This window comes from Chiloscyllium punctatum, chromosome 18 (assembly GCF_047496795.1).
Source record: "Chiloscyllium punctatum isolate Juve2018m chromosome 18, sChiPun1.3, whole genome shotgun sequence".
NCBI classification, from domain to species: domain Eukaryota; kingdom Metazoa; phylum Chordata; class Chondrichthyes; order Orectolobiformes; family Hemiscylliidae; genus Chiloscyllium; species Chiloscyllium punctatum.
The window spans coordinates 94,067,468-94,088,969 of NC_092756.1; the positions used below are offsets into that span (position 1 = coordinate 94,067,468).

General features: G+C 41.4%; 1 protein-coding gene across 3 annotated transcripts in view; it reads right to left on the reverse strand.

The window, feature by feature from the left end:
* Positions 1–14,203, reverse strand: part of LOC140489347 (synaptotagmin-1-like) — a 140,985-nt gene extending 126,782 nt beyond the window's left edge. Inside the window, exon 1 of one of the 3 annotated variants that reach the window (XM_072588810.1) lies at positions 13,944–14,203. The gene's annotated coding sequence lies outside the window, so the exon portion shown is untranslated. Of the gene's footprint in view, positions 1–12,412; positions 12,434–13,943 lie in introns of those variants that run through there. The other 2 variants (XM_072588813.1, XM_072588811.1) reach the window with 2 other exon arrangements.
* Positions 14,204–21,502: the final 7,299 nt, after the last annotated feature.

Below are 21,502 nucleotides of genomic sequence, written 5' to 3' on the forward strand. Positions count from 1 at the left end.
GCCACCATGTCACCTGTCAATCTCAGTCATTGTCAAATAATGTCAACATTGAACATTACAATAGCATGCAGCTAGACCTAAAGGTGGGAATGCTTCACAAGTTGAAAGAGAACTTGTTTGTGTCATCAGAAGTCAGAATTACTGCTGATTTTGTGACTCCAGGCTCCTTTCACAGAACCTGAAGAAAGAAAATGCATCTGGGCTCTAACTTAGTTGGGGTCAATGGTAATCCTGGAACGATCTAGTGTCTGGACAACACACAGCCCATATTTTAACTCCTGAGTTTAATATAGCACCCCTCTACTCACCCTCTCATATAGCCACTGAGGGGTTTTTTTTAAACTCATTGACAGGATATGAGTATCACTGACTAGGCCAGCTTTTATTGTTCAGCCCTAATTTCCTATGGGGAAGTTGAGAGTCAACCACATTGCTGTGGTTCTGGAGTCACATTTAGGCCAGACCACAAAGCTATCTCCTCTCTTTGCTGTTGATCATGTACTTTCCTCATTACTGGTTTATGAACATTGACTGTAATCCAAATGAAGTGAGTAGATTAGCACACAAGCCACAAAATAAATGAACAAGAATAAATTAATTGAGGATCTATAAACAGTATTCAATTGCCAAAGTCAGTTGCAGAATACAAGATATATTGAATAGTTTGATGTTTAAAGTGACCATGCCTTTAGTGCCACCTTCAATCTGCCAGATGAAGAGACGAACATGAACAAACAGTTATTAAGTTCTACTCCAGCAAGGAGGCTCCCTTAAGAAAAAAGGTTCTGGACAGAAGGGATTTGTGCCCCATAATAGCTGCACACTCTTAATTATGGGCTTTATCGTCAACAGTGACCAACAAAGCAATGAATGATGCTTAGTGTTTTTTTATTATTTGTTCACAGGATGTGGGCATCACTGGCTAAGCCAGCATTCATTGCCCATCCCTAATTGGCCAGAGGGCAATTGAGAGTCAACCACTTTGAGTCACATGTAGGTCAGACTGGGTAAGGATGGCAGTTTCCTTCCCTAAAGGGCATCAGTGAATCAAATGTTTTTTTTCAAACAATTGGCAATGGTTTTCTGGTCATTATTAGACTCTTAATTCCAGACTTTTATTGATTTCAAATTCTACCATCTGCCATGGCAGAGATTCAAATGCGGGTCCCCGAACATTACCTGGGTCTTGATTAATAGTCTAACGATAATGTCAATAGATTGTTAAACTTGATTCTGGGAAATATTGTCCACTATTTGTGTTGCCATTTCTTTAAGCATTTAAGAACCAAAAAACACAAACACTTCGGTTTAATCCCTCTGTTTAATTTCCTTGAAGGAGATTAGTGAGCTAGATGGGTTTTTCCCAACAATGGTTTCATTGTCATCAGTAGATTCTTAATTATAGATATTTTTTTATTGAATTCAAATTCCACCATCTGCCACGGCAGGATTCGAACCCAGGTCCCCAGGACATTAGCTGAACTTCCGGATTAATAGTCAAGCAATAATACTGCTAGACCATTACTTCCCTGAGTAACAAGAGAAAGCAGAGAGTGATAGAACGACTAGTTCTAAATAAAGTGAATAACCCTACATATGAATTAATGAAGGAGCAACGGACATGGGAGCTCCCACACGAGGCACATTGTGCAGCATCTCAATGAGCTCCTCTTTTGTAAATGTTCTGCCTTCAAAGGCAGTATAGCTCTCAGAGCAATCAGTGAAATGTGATAATCCCTAATTAGCAAGAATTAACTGTATGAAAATGAATTTCCTTTACAAAACCCTATTTCTGTCTCTTGATCTACAAGAAGCCTTGATATGACAGCACAGATGCACAGGAAGGTTGTAGAAAAGTGACAGTAGGTGGAGATTGACACATGAAAGAGGAGAGTAAGAGGGGGCTGGTGTGGACCTGTGCATGTAATTTGGAGACTCACTGAAGTGAATCTAGACAGGTTTACTTACAGGACAGAAAATGGCTTGGAGTTCTTAATTTCTATTTACATCAGTATTTGCATAAAACAATGACAATGTTAAACATCAAAAGGAAATTACTCAATAACTGATGAATAAAGCAACAAACAAGAAATACGAATAAATGGGTTAGTAAAGTGCGGAAGACATAAAGGAAGAATTGAAAGTGTGTAAAGCAGAATAACTTAAGTTGCTGGAGTCACGAATCAGATAAATTGCTCGTAGACTGTACTTTGTTTGTCTGCCTATCACTGTGCCTACGTGCTGGGCTGGAGGTTTGTGACTTTTTTCCCGTTCAGCACCTTCTCTGGTCAATATAGAACCAAAGAATTATACAATGGTTACAACACAGAAAGAGGTGACTTGGCCATTTATATCCCTGCTGGCTCTCGACAAAGGCAGCCCAGCTATTCCCTGCCCTGTCTCCATAACTCTGCAGCTCCAATCTCTTCATGTAATTACCCAATTCCTTGTTGAAAGCTACGTTTGAATTTGCAACTAACAGACTCTCAGGCAGTGTATTGTAGATTCTACTCACTCAAAACACTATGTGGCTGCTCTATTCTACACCAGTTCCTCAATTTAATCCAATTCTTACTTTGCTTTAAAGCCGCCCAGTCTGAACAATATTTGCATCTACAAGCACATTGTTCTCAAATATCCTGCTGTATCCATTCCTTACTATTTGCTCAGATTGCAAATTTATCACCAACATTAAATATCAAAAGAAAGTCTTTAAAATGAGACCAAAGCAGTATCAAGCAAACATTTTGTAATTTAGAAATTTCAAAAATAAGTGCAGGAGTAGACTATTCAACCCTTTGAGTCTGCACCACCATTCAATACGATCATGGCTGATCATGCAATTTCAGACTCCCACTCCTGCTTTCTCTCCATACTCCTTAATCCCTTTAGTCGCAAGGGCCACATTCAGCTCCCTGTTGAATATATCTAATGAACTGGCCTCAATAGCATTGAACAGAATAAGTGGGATTTTAACTCACTCAAAACCCATTCTCTTAAAGAGTTAAAACAGGACCCACTACCTCCAGTTCCAGCATAGATGCTGAGGATTTATTATTGAATGGAAATAGCATTTATGTATATAATTGAATTATAGGGGTTGGGGGAAGATACACAATTTCCAGGGGTACATTCACACAAAATAATGCTGGATATCTGAAATAAAAACAGAAAATGCTGGGAAAAGCATTACAGGTCAGGTTCCATCTGTCATGTGGGAGACAGTGTTAATGGTTCTGATTGACATTGTGATGAAAGGTTATTGATCTGAAATGCTAACTCTGGTTTTCTCACTCCACAGGTGCTGCCTGACCTGCCAAGCTTTTCCAGCATTTTCCTGTTTTTCTTCCTGGGGTACCTTAATTGTCGCTACTTTGTACTTGAAGAGTCTCCAGTTACAGCAACCATCTATTTCCTGTTTCTAAAACAAACATGGATCTATATATTCTAAATGGATTAATGCCTTATCTAAAATAGCAGAGAGTGAAATGTCTTACAAATGTATTAAACATCTGATCAATATAATTACCAACAGCAACCTCTTGAGTCGGATTCCGACAATATTTCCGGTGAGTTATAATAGATCAAAATAAACAAATGTAACTGATGATTCCAAGAGGCAATCAGCACTTATTTTAAATAAAAGCAAAATACTGCGGAAGCTGGAAATCAGAAACAAGCACAGAGATTGCTGGAGAAACTCAGGAAGGTCTGGCAAAATCTGTGGAGGGAGAAACAGGATCATTATTTCCAATCCATGATTCTTTTTCAGAACGGAGAACACTCAATACACTGCTCTGAAGAAAAATCATACTGGATTGGAAGCATTAACTCTGTTTCTCTCTCCACGGATGCTGCCAGACCCGCTGAGCATCTCCAGCACTCTTGTTTTCGCTTCAGCGATTTGTTTTTCAACTTCCCTGTCAGTGACTCTTTACCCAGTGAGAGGTCCAGCGTACTTCTCACTAATCAGCACCCAGTTCATTGAAGCTTTTCATGTTTATGTATCTGCCAATCCTGGCTGTTCCTTAACTCATCACATCCATCTCTCTGAATCCCTTTGAAAAATTCTCTAAAGTAAACCCCTGGTGACATAACTTTCCAGGGAATTAAGCTCGTCCATAATATTCAAGTATCTCCTAAGCAACCTTCGCTGTGTCCAGTGAGACAAGTATCCCAAGGGACTGTAGATAACGGGAATATTATGATCCTGAGAACTGTACTGAAGGAAGTATGACTCATTCCCAACCCAGATGGGTTGAAAGGAAGGTCACAGACTAAAGGCGTCACTGATCTTGCTAGAGAAGTCAGGATAACAATATGTTCACATATAATAAACAAACCTTCTGCTATGCAAATGACCCAGGGACAGAATGACTGTGTTGTACACTGGCAAATGTAATGAGTAATTATGGAGAAGCAGAACCTGTTGCATGTAATACAATGAAGATACAATTTTGTGCTCTGGAAACACAGTGGTGAAAAAAAAAGGGCTACAAGAGACTTAATTAAATAACAAAGAATAGGGATGTCAGTAGATGTAGCCAAGTTAGGACTCCTCTGGTATAATGGTAGTGTCTCTGCCTGTGAGTCAGGAGGTCTGGGTTCAAATCCCATTTGCTCTAGATGTGTACCATAACAAGTTGGTTAGGAGAACATCTACCAGATAGGTTGTAATTTGTATTTCAAACTTGAAGTAAGAGTTTCCCAACATGTTAGTTGCACCCAAAGTATCTTCACACCTGACCATTTGTGTTCAAAGTGTCTTTAATACAGTGAAATATCCGACTTGAATACCAACAAGAGCAGGGAAGCATGAGAGGGTCTGACGATGGACCCAAATGTGCAGTCAATGAGATTTTAAGGATGGTATTGATGATGGAGATAGATGTGGGCAGATCAGGAAGTCTGAGAGATTTCAGAATATGGGACAACACAATGGAAATTTGAATAACTGAAGGAGATGGCAATGTGCAGTGGTTGGTAGGGAAGTTGTGGGATAGATATGTGCAATTGATTAGAGTGGGAGGAATGCAGGCAGGAATGTGAGCAAGTTGCAGATGTAGGAAAAGCAAAGCTCTAATGGCTAATTGAAAACTGATGAAGATTTTAAAATCAATGTGGTAAACAATAGGAAGCTGATGGAGATGAGCAAGAATTGAGGAGAACAAGATTTTGTTCATGATAGAATATGGATTGCAGAAATCTGGTTAAGACACAAGAAAGAATTTGCAATGACATAACATCTTTCATAGTCTCAGCAATTTTGAAATCTCAAGTTTAAAACCCAAGAAGCACCTTTTAAAAAAAACTATCACTGCGATAAGATGGGGGAGTGTGACAATAACTCCACACACAGCATAGTCCCATAAGTAGCAATGTCATAAATGACCAAAAGCTTGTTTTTTTTCTGACATGCGATTGATTGCAGCATTAACTTTGCTCAGGACATCTTGTGATCTTTGCATCCACCTGAGAAAGTGAACAGGACCTCTAGTTAAAACCTCATGAATGATAGAAAAGCTCCAACAGTGTAGCACTTCCTCAGTCCTGCACAGAAGTTTCAAATTCTGAACAAAGTTCCTGAAAGGGAGACTTTTTTTATTCATTCAGGGGATGAGGGCATGGCTGGCCAGGCCCACCATTTGTTGCCCATCCCTAATTGCCCAGAGGGCTGTTACGTTTCAACCATATTTCTGGGGTCACACGTCGGCCAGACCAAATGAGGATGGCATTTTCCATCCCTAATGGACATAATGACCCAGATGGATTTTCCTGACAACTGACAATGGATTCATGGTTGTCATTAGACTCTTAATTCCAAACTTCTTTTTGATTCAAATTCCACCGTCTGCCAGATTCAAACTTGTGCTCCCAGAGTATTATCTGGGTTTCTTGATTAACAACTCAGCATTAATACCACTAGGCTACCATCTCCCCCAAAACATATAAAATTCTGGCTCAGTGACAAGGCTTCTATTGCTGAGCCAAAGCAACCAGCTAAGGCTAGAGTTCATATAAGATGCAGTTCAGGAATACAGAAATGGAAATGTTGAGGCTGGAACTAAGTGGGAAGGACAGTAATTGGAATGGTTAATGTTTCAGCAGACAGGTGATGTGCTGATCTTTGAAAAGAGCAGTAATGGTGATGAGCTACACCTTGAGTTAAAGGTCATCAAGCTCCAAACGGTTAGATTTACCTTGAACAATGGACATCTGAAAGGGGAATGGAATTGAAATCTAATCTGGTGGTTCCAAATGGAGCCAACCAAGGAGATTTGAGGCTTGTCAACGTTGAGGTGCAAGCAGCTGTATTGTTACAATCTGCTCAGTATTTCTGTTTATAGTAAAGGGGGAAGGAGAGTCAAAAGTGTGACAAAATAAAGCATAGCGTTGTCTGACTGTAAAATCATATCTTCTTATGATCTTTAGATACTACCAGCATTGAAAGTGAAGACAATAGGTGGCCCTTTCTACATCCTCACATACAGTGAAAAACTTGATCTGTCATATGTATAGATTAGAAATTAATCCAATAGTTGAAAGTCAAATCTTCACAGCTAAGTGCCATTTTTAAAAAATTCACTCACAGGATGAGGGCATCACTGATTAGGCCAGAATTTGTTACCCATCCCTAATTGCCCAGGGGGGCAGTTAAACGTTAACTACATTGCTGTGGGATTGGAGTCACATGTAGGCCAGACCAGGTAAGGACAGGAGATTCCTTCCCTAAAGGATGTTAGTGAACCAGATAGGTTTTCCCAACAATTGAGAATGGATTCATGGTCATCATTAGATTTTTAATTCCAGATTTTTCTTGAATTCAAATTCCACCATCTGCCACGGCAGGATTTGAATCCATTACATAAAATTTCACCGGAAAGGAAGAACAGCAAAAAAAGTGTGATAAGTAGAATGTATTTCATTGGTATTACTGTTCGGATTGAAATGGGAGGAGTGCACTGTCTGTTTCTATATTACCACTGTTCCACAGGTCACTGATTAATGAAATTGTTCTTCACAGTTCCTGACATTTCTCCATATTAGTCTTAAAACAAGAAGATCCATCAATGAGATTTCTTTAAGAAACACAAAATTATTGATTCATTATGAAATAAAACTTCTGCTATGACGATGCAAAATTGATTAACACATATCTTTTAATGTGAAAATATAAATGTTTACCCTCTAAATAATTCAAAACAATCACACAAACAAGCATTCATATGCATACATTAGGCTAGAGGGGGAAAGACGGATTTCTCTCTGTGGAGAGACTCACTTTGGGAAAAAAGCAACAGTTCGGCCAATAAGTCTTAGTTCTTGAAGGCAAAGTGTGGAATGTTCAGATAACTGTCAGTCTGATGTTCTGGCATACAAAGACAGATATCATCAACCACAAAGAGATGTCCCTAGGATCATTGCCATCACAGCTGAATCAAGTAACATATATTGAAGATCTTTTCAGGTCCTCTTCAAGAGGACATTCAGGGCTCAGACTGGTGACTAGGGCTCTAGGTATCACACTGGGCCCACAACTGGAAGGTTTTCAGAAACAGGAGAACTGGACTGGGGACACTTTTCTTCTCCAGGCTGGCCACATACTGAAAAGCTACAAACACTCTCCAAAGCAGAAGTTGCAATTGGACAGCCCTAACCATAGACAGCCCTAACTGCAAACAAACAGTTCTCATAAGACATGTGACTACCAAGAAATGCCTTGTTAAAAACATGTTCCAATGTGTCTTCTCATTGACCTTTAATTTAAAGAAAAACAAAGTATCTTCACAATCCGTCAAACTCAAGTTCATCCTAGTCTGGCTGGAGTCTGCATATTCTCCCCGAGTCTGCATGGGTTTCCTCCGGGTTGCTCCGGTTTCCTCCCACAGACCCAAGATGTGCAGGTTAGGGTGGATTGGCTATGCTAAATCACCTGTAGTGTCCAGGGATGTGCACACTAAGTGAATTAGCCACTGGAAATGCAGGGTTACAGGGATAAGCTAGGGGCGTGGGTCTGCATGGGATTCTGTTCAAAGGGTTGGTGAGGATTCAATGGGCCAAATGACCTACTTCCATACTGTAGGGATTCTAAAATGATTAAACATGCAGCATTTTCATTACAGATGAAACAGATCTTTAGGGAGTAGTATTGTATAATTATTTAGCTAATTATAACGAGTGTAATTCACTGTGTATAGTGAAGGAAAAGAAAAACTTTTGATTATTTACGACATTTACAATGATAAGCTGCCTCCAAACTGCTTTACCTTCAATGAAGTACTTTTTGAAGTTAATCACTATCGCACAGCTCTGATTCAGCCAGTTTCCACAGACAAGTGCGAGGTGATAATGATTGGTCATTTTAGTGAAAAAACAAACAGAAAGAACGACAGATTCTGGAAATCAGAAACAAGAACAGAAATTGCTGGAAAAGCTCAGCGAGTCTGGGTCAGTGACCCCTCCTCAGAATTTGAGCTCTGAGTAAGGGTCACTGGACCCCAACCGTTAACTCTGATTTCTCTCCAGAGATGCTGCCAGACCTGCTGAGCTTTTCCAGCAATTTCTGTCTTTATTACCAACAGTTTTCTGCTTTTATTTGTTCATTTATTAATCCTTTCTCAGTTCATAATACCAGATATCTTATTGTATTGGAAAGCCTATAAATCACTCCCACGATTGATTCCTTACCTTTATCATCAAAGCCTGCATTTCCAATGGCCAATCCATCTAACCTGCACATCTTTGGATTGTGGGAGGTAAACCAGAGCACCCAGAAAAAACGCACGCACACATAGGGAGTGTTCAAACTCCACACAGACAGTCACCCAAGGGTAGAATCGAATCAGGGTCCTGGTATTGTGAGGCAGCAGTGCTAACCACCGTGTCACCCGTTTGAATTATTTTAGGACTAGGATTCCATTTTTAACAATGCTGATTCATTCTTTGTTTTTGGTTTGTGTGTGCCACTTATTTAACCCAGATTGCAGGACTTCCAACAGTGTTGCCCTGATACCAATTCCCAGGAAGAGAGGGACAGTAGCTTGAAGTAATTCACCCTGCAGTTTTCACCCTCTCTGTAAGAAGGTTCATGCTCCAAACTGCACTGTTTGTCACAGGAGCTTTCTTTCAAATATGGGCATGTTACTATGATTGGCAAAGCAAGGTGATAGTGTTACTTGCTGGACTAATAGGGATGACTCTAAGAATAGGGTAAGTGTCTGAGATACGGTTACAATGTTATGGGCACATTGACAACAACAACAACTTGCACTTATATATTTGAATAATAGGAACAGACAAATCATAGCAAATAGGAGTAAGAGGAGGCCATTTGGCCCTTTGAGCTTGCTCCACCATTCAATATGATCACAGATGATCATCCAACTCAGAGCCCTGTTCCCAACTTCTCCCCATGGCTTTGATCCCTTTGTTCCTAAGAATCATATTTAACTTCTTCTTGAAAACATTCAATGTTTTGGCCTCAACCGCTTTCTGTGACAGAGAATTCCACAGGCTTACCACTCTCTGGGCATTGACATTTCTCTTCATCTCAGTCCTAAATGTATCCTTACACTGTGAGCTCTGGTTCCGGGCTCCCCAGTCATCATCCTTCCAGTGTTTACCCTGACTAATCCTAACATACAAAGGGACTTCACAAAATTTGACATCAGCTCACCCAATACGATACTAGAGCTGGTGACTAAATTCTACACAAAACACAGAATTATTACTATGCAGATGGAGACCATTTGGTCCATCGTGCCTACACCAATTCTGTTATCTAGTGCCAATCTTCTGTTTTTTTCTCTACATCCCTGCACACCATTTCTAACCAAATAACAATGCAACACTCTCAAATTGAACATTCCTCTGCCACATTTCCAGCCAGGGTATTCCATACCCTAACTACTCACTGTGTGAAAATATGTTTTCTTACATCACCCTTGTTTTGCTTACACATCATTTTAAAATCTACGCCCTCTCATTCTTGTTTCTTTTACAAGTGGAAACAGTTTCACCTTATCTATCTTGTCAATTAAGATTAATGTTTTGGATTAATTTAGGAACAAACATAGGAACAAGAGTAAGCCATTCAGCCCCTTGAATCTGTTCCACTAGTTAATGAGATCATGGCTGATCTGTGGCCTAACTCCATGTCTGTTTTGGTGCACATCTCTTAATACCTTTGCTCAACAAACATTTATCTGTCTCAGATTTAAAAATTAATACCTGATCCAGCATCCACTGCCATTTGTGGAAGAGAGTTCCAAACAGCCACTACCATCTGGTGTAGAAGTACTTCCTAACATCTCTCCTGAACACTCAACATTGCAGCATTGAGCTGCAATGTGCATTGTGCTTGTTCTGAGTGTAGAGAGAGAGCACTGATATTTAATTCTAATTCTGAAGAGACTTAAGAGAGAGGTAAGAAGATGGAGAAGAAATTCCAGAGATCGATGCCCAAAGAGTTGAAATTGCAGCCACCAATGATACAGTGATGTCAATGAGGAACAGATCAGAATTGAAAAATGCAGAGATCTTGGGCAAGGTGATACACTGGCATGCTAAATTGCCCATAGTGTTAGGTGAAGGGATAAATGTGGGGGAATGGGTGGGTTGCTCTTCGGAGGATCGGTGTGGACTTGTTGGGCCGAAGGGCCTGTTTCCACACTGTAAATAATCTAATCTAATCTAATCTAATCTAATCTAAGTAATTAAAATAAAATTCAGAGATACAGGGTTGGGAGGTGTCAAGGCTATGGACTTGAACACAGAGGCAGGTCTGCGTCCATTGCTCTTGATGTGGTTTCCTCTACATTGGGGAGACAGGATGCCAACTTGCGGAACATTTCAGAGAACATCTCTGGGACACAAGCGCCAAACAACCTGTGGCCAACCATTTCAACTCCCCCTCCCACTCCGCCAAGGACATGCAAGTCCTCCACCACCAAATCCAAACCACCCGATCCCTGGAGGAAGAACATCTCATCTTCCACCTTGAGATCCTCCATCCACATGGCATCAATGTCAATTTCACCAGATTTCTCCTCTCCCCTCCACCTCTCTAACCCAGCATCACCCTCTTGAACTGTCCTACCTGTCCATCTTGCTTCCTACTTAACTGCTCCACTCTTCTCTCTGAACTAACACCATCACCCACCACCTTCATCTATCTATCGCCTTCCAAACTACCTCCCCCCTATCCCCAGCCCCCTCCTATTTATCTCTCATGCTCCTTGGGCTCCCCCACATTCCTGAAGTACTTCTGCTTGAAACGTCAACTCCCCTGCTCTTCGGATGCTGCCTGACCTGCTGTGCTTTTCCAGCACCACACTTTTTACTCTGATCTCCAGCATCTGCAGTCCTCACTTTCTCCGAGGTCACAAAGCAATCATTTGCACCACAAGCACATAGGATGACCCCTTTAATTCACATACATTGTTCAGGTTTTGGTTACAGGTGAAAAGGATAGAATTCCATTGTCAGTTATCTCTTTGTTAATTCCATTCACACTTTGTTATTACTTTTGAGGCTTTCTATAATCACTAACGAGATTTTCGTGTTGTAAAGACACTGGAATCTTGACCTCTGACAAACACGTAGTAAGTGCTCCCATTTCAAGTGGGCCACTTTTAGAATACTGCATTCAGTTCTGGTTTCCCTGTTATAGGAAAAATGTTGTGAAACTTGAAAAGGTGCAGAAAAGATTTTCAAGGACGTTGCTGGAGTTGGAGGGTTTAGGCTATAGACAGAGTCTGAATAGGCTGGGGCTGATTTCCCCGCAGTGTCTGAGGCTGAGGGGAGACCTTATAGAGATTTATAAAATTATGAGGGGCATGGGTAGGGTGAACTTTTTCCCAGGATGGGGGAGTCCAAAACTAGAAGGCATAGGTTTACGGTGAGAAGGGAAAGATTTAAAAGGGACCGAAGGGAAACTGTTTCATGCAGAAGATTGTGCGTGTATGGAATAAGCTGCTACAGGAAGTGGTGGAGGCTAGTGCAATTACAACATTTAAAAGGCACATGGATGGGTATATGAATAGGAAGGGCTTAGAAGGATATGGGCCAAATGTTGGTATATGGGACTAGATTAAAAACTGAAATAACTACACATGGTGGAAATCAGAAACAAAGATAGAAATTACTGGAAAAGCTCAGCAGATCTGGCAGCATCTGTGGAAAGAAATCAGAATTAACTTTCGGGTCCAGTTACTCTTCCTCAGAACTCCAATTAGCTCTGCTTTCTCTCCACAGATTAAATTAGATTCCCTACAATGTGGAAACAGGCCCTTCGGCCCAAAAAGTCCACACTGACCCTCTGAAGAGTAACCTACTCAGACCCATTTCCTTTTGGCAAATGCACCTGACACTAGAGGCGATTTAGAATGGCCGATTCACCTGGCCTGCTTACCTTTAGACTGTGGGAGGAAACTCCACACAGACAGTTGCCCGAGGCTTGAATCGAACCTGGGACCCTTTTGCTGTGAGGCAATAGTGCAATGACCACTGAGCCACTGTGCTACCTCAGATGCTGCTGGACCTGCTGAGCTTTTCCAGCAACTTCTGTTTTTGTTAGGCACGAGATTAATTTCGGATACCCGGTCGGCATAGACCAGTTGGACCGAAGGGTGTGTTTCCCTGCTGTACATCTCTATGACACCATTTGTTTGTTGGAGGCTCCAATCAATCCGGAGGCTTCGGTCTCACAGCGGCCACTCCATCACCTCTCCCCCCCCTAGCGGCCGGACATCACACGAGAGCCGCGAAGTCCAGAGCCCGCCGGCTATTCCACTGCGAGGGGTTCATGGCCCAGCCTTGCTGCTCGCCCTCTCTCGGCGCCCGGTGCTCGCTCACCTTCCAGAGGTGTGTTGCCGTGAACTCAGAGCGGACAGGAAACTTTGTCAAAGTACAGACAAGTCCGGCAACGAAAGGGTTAAACCTTTCATGCAGGGACAAAACGCAGAAGCCGGAGTGAAGCGGTGCTGCCCGGCATCGAGAAACCCAGACAGTAAATTCTTTGAACAACCCCATCTTCTTGAGACTTGCTGTCTAGTGAAATTCATTAAAGCTACCATGAATCGGGGGTGTTTCAAGCCACAGTTTTCCCTGTTGCACTAATCTTTCAATCCCAAAGTTTATATACAGCAGAATCATGAGAGTCTGCGAGCCATTAGGCACTGAATTATTTAACGAATGATTCAGATTTTTTTCAGTCTTAAAAAAAACGTGATTCTAAAAGCACCCCAGCCCTCCCTTACACTCAGTAAGTGCCCCCAGTGCAGCGCAGCTCCTGCCCCAGTCATCTCCAACATCTTATTTTAAATTCCAGGTTTCCAGCTTTTATTTGAGGGCACTTCCGCGCCGGCAGCACCGCCCTCACCCAGCTTGGCACCCTTTGGACTGCGTGGAAGGTGCTAGCTGAATGCAAGTTGTTGTTGTTTCTGCCACTGGCTTCCCGACTCGGCCAGCCTTCTACCTGAACCTTTCGCAACAGTTTACTCCGCCGCTGCCTTGACTTTGAGTAAACTGAACAATGCCCAGGTTACGTACACGAGAGCTCCACCCATGCGGTAGGAAGCGAATCTTAAAACAATTGCACTCAGCACCTCTTCGTAAATCTGTTCTTTTTTAAAATAATGGTATCTCTTAATCAACACGAGTAGCACTGGGAGAGGCAAGGCGGTGTCACGTTGGTAAATCTCGGTATGTAACAGGGATTCACGAAGACCGTGCAATTTTGTCAAGTAAACCCCTCACAAAGGACTCTTGAGTTGAGGGAGTGGCGATTAAAAAGCACCTTTTAAAATAATCCCCGTGGAAGCCATCAAGCAGCATCACTGACAAGCTTCCTCAGAAGATGAGAGCTTGTTTGTTCAAACAACAAGCTGCTAATAATTAGGTTGCTAGGCAGCTATTTAACACAGAAGGGCCATTTCTCTTACCTTGGTTGGTCTTGTGAAGTTCTTTCTCCTCCCCAGCTTAAAAAAAACACCTCGCCCTTGCCACAAATTCTTGAGAAAGAATTGTTCGGTCTCGGCTGGCGCTACAGGTAGGATGCTTTCTGTTGAGCGGAGGCTCACTCTGTGGGAGCTGTCCAGCGCTGAGTGGTGCTGAAATATTCCGCTTGGTGGGGCACGGTACCGTCCAGAGAAACAATTACCTTCGAGGGTGGTGCAGGGAGCCCAGGAAGAGACAGCGTGTACACAGCTCATCCTTCCGACCATACCATCCTCTTGAGGGTGGAAAAGGGAGGAGGAAAGAACTCACGATGCCAACAAAAATGAAAGTGAACAGCCAAGCCACCCCCTTTTGACTGTCAAAGATGCTCCAGCCCTCTTCACAGCTTGCCAAGGCAGCAACCTGTTTTCTGAAGCACATCAACTTCCAAGAGATGGCATTACATAATGTTATAGAGATCAAGCACAGTTAACCAGTGTTTTTTATTTTCTTTCCTTTCAGAACACAATGAGTTTATTGATGGAATTATTGCCATTGGTTTGCCAATGATGCACCTGAAGAGATTATAAAACTGAAGGTTGATATCCTCTCCACAAGAAAATCTATTCACCTAAAAGATGAAGACACTTAAATAATCAGAAATAGTCACAACGGAATCTGAAAGAGAAAGGGCAGGTTCATACTGAGAGCAGCTTCTTCCACAGAACACCTGCCTCCTCCCAAAATATCATCCTGTCTTACCCCTTTCACAGATTGGCAGTGATTTCATTATCTCAGTTCAGATTTCCAATTTCAGATCATCTGGAATTATTCACACTCGTCAACCAGAATTTTGTGCAGAATTGTTAACATGGAACAAACGAGATGAAAAGAGAAAGCTATCCAGTCCAACCTTACAAATATTGTGTTATGGTTTTCAGTCATAGTCTCTGCCATCACACTGAATCGCCTGATCTATCAGAAAAAAGAAAGGATACAGTCACCAAAACATGGTGTCATCAGTGGCTCAGGTTTTTTTTGTTCATTTCTGGGGTAGACACTTGACAGCCAAACATCGGTCACCAATCCTTCACTGCCCTTGAGCAGGTGGTGGTGGACTGCTTTTTTGAACTGCTGCAATCCATGTGGTACAACTACGCCCTCAGTGCAAAATTTCTGTAATGGTTTGATACAGTTAAGTGGTTTGCTAGTCCATTTCTGAGGACAGTTTAGATTCAGCCACTTTGGCATACATCTAGAGTTTCATGTATTCCAGACTAGGAAAGGAATACAGTTCTGAAGAAAGGTCACTTGACCCAAAATGCTAACTCTGATTTCTCTCCACAAATGCTTCCAGACCTGCTGAGCTTTTCCAACAATTTCTGTTTTTGTTTCTATTTACAGCATCCACAGTTCTTTTCATAAAGTTTGCTTCCTTAGTTCCATCAATGATCCATGTAATAAACCACAACAAGCCAATAGTTTCATGATCATTGTGAATGACATTTTACAGATCTGTAGATTGAATCTAAATTCTCTCATGTGCTGTGAGTAGGTTTGAATTTATGTTATGAGAGTACTGGTGTAAACCATTTGATTGTTAGTCTAGTAACATTATCTCTCTGCTACCATTCTCCAATATGGTCAAAACACATTAGAAACATTTGCTAACCTAAATGTAGAGTGCCTATGAGTATTTGTATTGTATTTGAGTGTGTTCCTGACATATTTGTGTATCTGTGTATTAACGGCCATGCTGAATTAAAGCATATGGCTAGCACTTTCCTCAACTTCAGGGCACTCTAAAACATGTTATAGGCAGTGAAGCACTTTTAAATTATTATAATTAATATAAGGAAAGGGAATAAGATAGCCAATTTGCACAGAGCAAGCTCCCATGGCAACTATAAAAATGCTATAACATAACTTGAGGAATTAACCAGAACATTCACAATAACTCTCTTGCCCTCAGTCAAATATGGATGAGGTTCTTTTCTGGCAATGTAAAAGAGCACCATTGCTTTAGCGTGACAAAAGACAGCACCCCTCCCTCACAGTGCAGATGCCCTCAGCACTATCAATTGTCAGCTTAGATTATGTGCTCAAGTCTCTGTAATGGGACTTGAGCCATGATCTCCTGACACAGAGATCAGAGCGTTACCAACTGAAGCATGGCTGAAAGCCTGGAGTTAAAAATCTTCATTCCAGAAAATGGAGCAGTTTGCTCTTATGTACCAAACTCTGGGTGATGGGGTCAAGAAGCCAAAGGGAGACAAAGCTGTCTGATTCAAATACAAACATCTTATAGATTTCATTTGAATAAACATTGAATTGACAGTTTATTAGGAGTTAAGAGACAGATATATAAAATTCCTTTGTCAAACTATTTCTCACTCTGTCCTCTTCAAATTACATAGCTTGTCTGAAACCATCAGAGAGTTTTAAGCCAGATACATTCTGTTACTGATTGAAAATAAATTACCATGTAAATGTTAATATTCAAGCTCCTTGTGTCTAGTCCAATTTATATTGCATTTTAGTGCAGCAGATGTCTCTTGTTTTTATGTCTCCCAAAGAGAGATCGTTAAGGTTGATAATATGCAATATATAATTGTTACTGTTACTTATCACTTTATTTGTCAGTAGATCTGTTTGGAAGTTTATAAGCTAAGCTATGGTCCTATTATTCTATCAATCTCAAAAGTTAAAGGATATGATTGGAAGACAGCTAAAATAATTCAAAACACAGAGATGGAGGTTTCTCTTTACATTCTGTTCTTATAACAAAGGATCTGAATATTGGTAAATTGAGGAACACTCAAGGGTATGGGAAGGAGGGATTTCAGATATGGCATCCAAATCAAATATCCAAAGGGAAAACTTCAAAAGGTAGCTAGCCTCTGCAGTAGCCTTTACAGATGCACCATAGAAAGCATTCTATCTGGGTGCATACAAACTTGGTACAACAACTGCTCTGCCCCAGGACCAGAAGAAACTACAGAGAGTTGTTTTGACAGCTGAGTCCATCATGAAAGCCAACCTCCCATCCATGGACTCCATATACACCTCTTGTTGCTGTGGAAAAGTTGCCAACATCATCAAAAACTTCTCCCAGCCCAGTAATGCGCTCTTCCAAGCTCTTCTGTCAGACAGAAGATACAGAAGTTTAAACACATGCACCAACAGTTCAAGAACAGCTTCTTCTCTGCTGTTATTTGACTGCAGAATGGACCTCTCTAACTTCAAATAATGTTGATCTTGTTTTGTGCACCTCCTGTGCAGTGTGACCTTGCATGACTTGCTTTGTCTAAGCACCCTATAATCTGTAAGCTTTTGTTTGCGATGATTTACCTGTACTGCGCGCAAAATGAAACTTTTCACTGTATGTAGGTACATGTGACTACAATTAATCAAATCAACTCAAATTAGTATTACAACGTTGATGTTGACTGTTCCTTCACAGACCAGCTGGGTCTTTTTCAGTGTGCACCAGGATAACAGCCATCCACACACTGGGGGTCATGCACATGCCTTTGGTCTTCACATTGAGTCTTTAGCTTCCCATCAAACCTGTACTCAACTTGAACCCTGGGTGCAAGGGTGTACTTGGCCACATTAGTGATGGCCACTAGGAAAATGGAGAAAAGGGTAGGTGCAAACACAACCCAACTTGACACCAGATTTGATGAGAAAGGCATCAGGTTCCAGTTGGAATGCTTGAGAATCATAGGAAGTCATTTTTCATCATGAAGAAGGCATGACACATTTCTGCAAACAGCTGATGGTCCCAGGACCTTCCAGAGAGTTTCCTGGTTGACTGAATTGAAACCTCTCACTAAATCAATGGAGGTCAAAAAGAGCTTTGACTTTTTCAAAGCATTGCTCTTGAACCTGCCATATGTCAAAGATTGAATCCATTGAGTTTCATGGTGCTCTGAAACCACATTGGGATTCTGGGAGAATGATTTCTGCGATTGGAAATGGACACTTCAGTAGTACACTGGTAAGAATTGCACCTGCAATGCAGAGTACAGTTATGTCACATAAAGCTCAGCTTCTCCCATAGAGGCACAGAGTCATGCAGCACAGAAACAGACCCTTCAGTCCAACAAGTCCATGCCGAACTAAATGCCAAACTAAACTAGTCCCACTTCCTGCTCCTGGCCCATTTCCATCCAAACCATTCCTATCTAAATGTCGTTTAAACATTGTAATCGTAACCACATCCACCTTCAGAAGTTTCTCAGAAGGTTCATTCCACACGTGAACCACCCTCTGTGTAAAAAAATTTGCCCCTCATCTTTTTAAAATCTCTGTCCTCTCAGTGATCAAGAACAATCAGTGGCAAGATTAGGCTAAAGAAAATCAGGCTGCATCCAACAAATATGACTTAAACATCTTCCAAAAGGCCATGAAAACCAACTCCACCCTAGTGCCTCCACATCAGTACCAGCTTCTGTTTGATGCTGTAGTCACAGAGTCTAGCAGGAGCACTAGATCCCAGTCAGGCCTTGAGGTTCACTGGTCCCTCCACCATAACAAGGTGTGGAGAGAATGTATTAGTCTAGCATCCCACTCAAATGCATGTTTGGACCAGTTGGATCAAAGGGTCTGTTTCCATGCTGTATGACTCTATGCTATTTTCCTCAACTCCCGGTGACAGTGAATGTCACATGCTCAACACTTTGTGCAAGTTCCTCTTGAATTCCTGTTGAATTTATTTATAACAATCCAAGATCCCTGATTAGCATAGATCGGAGATGTACAATAAAGCCTATTTAACAAAACTCGAAGTGTTTACCACTTGGTTTGCAAGGGGGGAATGTGCAGTATGTTTGCTAGGGTGCTGTAACCATCCCCAATAGGCTTCAACTTTCTTGCTATTAAAGTTGCCTCCTGTCTTGTGAACTGTACTGAATAATCACACAGCATAGCCCTTCTATTGTAACAAACTCACCACTGCAGCAGCAGATCGATTGGAGTGTCAAGCATCCCAGAAAAAACAGGAGATTACTCAAGTAACATGTAACTTGAAATGCACAAACCTCTGTGACTATTGGTAGAGGATCCCAGGAATTCTGCTCTGTTTAGTCTAGATTAGAATTAATTAAGATGAGGCTGATCTCTTTAATTTTTTTATCCATTCACAGGACATAGGCATCACTATCAAGGCCCCCAATGATTGCCTATCTTTAACAGGGTTGGTGGGGGCGCAAGAATTGGGAGGTGGGACGGGTAGGGTGGGGGAAGAATAGGACACCTTCTTGAATGTAATAGAAATGGTTTGTTAGGCCACATCAAAGAACAGTATAGAGGAAGAGACATCGCTGAGGGTGTGGAGTCACATACAGTACATTACAGATTAGAAAATGACAGCAGATTTCTTTCCATCAATGAAAAAGATCAGTCGTAGAGTCACAGAGCTGACCAGATATTCTAAATTAATCTAGCCTCATTTGCCAACATTAGACCCATATCCCTCGAAACTCTTTCTTTTCATATACCCATCCAGATGCCTTATAAGTGCTGAAATTGTACCAGTGTCCACTACTTCCTCTGGCAGCTCATTCCATACACGTACCACCTTCTGCATGAAAAAGTTGCCCCTTGGGTCCCTTTTAAATCTTTCCCCTCTCACCTTAAATCCATGCCCTCTAGTTTCAGACTCCCTAATCTGGGAAAAGACCTTGGCTAGTCACCTTATCCATGCCCCTCATGATTTTATAAACTTCTATAAGGTCACCCCCTCAATGACTGACACTCCAGCGAGAATACCCCTACCCACTCAGCCTCTCCCTGAGCTCAAACCCTCCAGCTCTGGCAACATTCTTGTAAATCTTTTCTGAACCCTTTCAAGTTTCACAACATCCTTCCTATTGCAGGGAGATGTCTTTACAATAATCCCATTTGATCATCTTTCCTGATGCTAGCTATTTTTATTCTAGATTTATGTCATGACCTGAATATAAATTTCCAATATACAATTCAGACTCTTACCTCCAGATCTTTAGGTTGGCTATCTGGATTGCTCATTGAGTAACACAACCAAAATGTTACTGATCCCTCAATATACATTCCCCTTATTTAAAAAGTGCGCAATCTTTATATCAAGCTTTTAAATAAAGAAATTAGGTTGTGGAGGAGTCTTTTAAGTAATGATACATAATCTCTGCCATTAATGCAATTTTAACTTATTCATAATAACATCGAGGCTCCAAGGTGCTTTTGGCTGCACCAGTAAAACCAATTCAGTTTAAACTACTACCATTTCCAATCAGTGCATGATAGATACTTACCCATTTTGTACCAAATCTGTCCTTGATGAATTAAGGATTAAATTGGGCAGTTTGGATTTTACTTTCAGTTAGTTCATTGTGTGCCACAGGCAGGAACTAATGAAACAAGATAATTAATGATCGAGCTACATGCAATAATCTTCCAAGCAGTTGTGTGTCACATCAACACCCTGGAATTCAATCAAGAATAAAGCATTCGAACACACAAACAGTATTGTGGAAATTACCGGAACAATTAATTACAGCTGCGCTCTGCATTTTCAAATAGTCACTTTGAAAACACTTGTCCATTGAAATGTGTAAACATTCGCCCATTTAAACACTAACCTCTGTAATCTCTCTCCCTCTCTCTCAGACACACACACACAAACGCGCAAAAAACAGAGATCATTCTCACTATAATTAGCAAGAGAAAAAAAAACACCTAAGCTTACATGTAAAAGATCAAACATATGGTAGGGCTTCAGGCAAATTGATTGATTTTTGCTGGAGCATTTTAACTTTTTAATTGCTTCTGACTGCTGTCAGGAGATTGTTTTACTTGGAATTACACTGGAAGGGCTGCCAACCAGATATCCTAAGTAAATCTAGTCCCATTTGCCAGCATTAGTCCTGTATCCCTTTAAACCCTTCCTTTTTATATACCCATCCAGATACCTTTTAAATGTTGTAATTGTGCCAGTCTCTACCACTCCCTCTGGCAGCCCATTCCATACACTCACCTCCCTTTGTAATCACACCACATCTTTGAACAGTTGATTAAAACTAAATAGAATTACCCAGGATAGTGGGAGCCTAAGTAGCGCATTTGGTAGACCATCAGCATTTTAAGGTAAAAACAATGACTGCAGATGCTGAAAACCGAAACGTCGATTTCGCTGCTGGTTGGATGCTGCCTGAACTGCTGTGCTCTTCCAGCACCACTAACCCAGCATCAGCATTTTAAACTAAGGGGCCAGGGTTCAAGTCCCTGTCTAGATGTTGCTTTAAAGACTCTTGAGATGTAGTTGTAATGTCCCTTAATTTGGACCAGGAGGCCCAGGTTCAAGACCATCATCTCAGGGATGTGTCATAAGATGTCAGAAAGAATCATAAAATTCCTGATCCATGGAAATAGGCCATTTGACCCGTCAAGTCCACACTGTCCCTCCAAAGAGCATCCCACCTACCTATCCTATAACCCTGCATTTCCCATAATCCACCTAATCTGCACATCTTTGGACAGCGGGGTGAAACCGGAGCACCCAGAGGAAAGTCTGTGAGAAGAT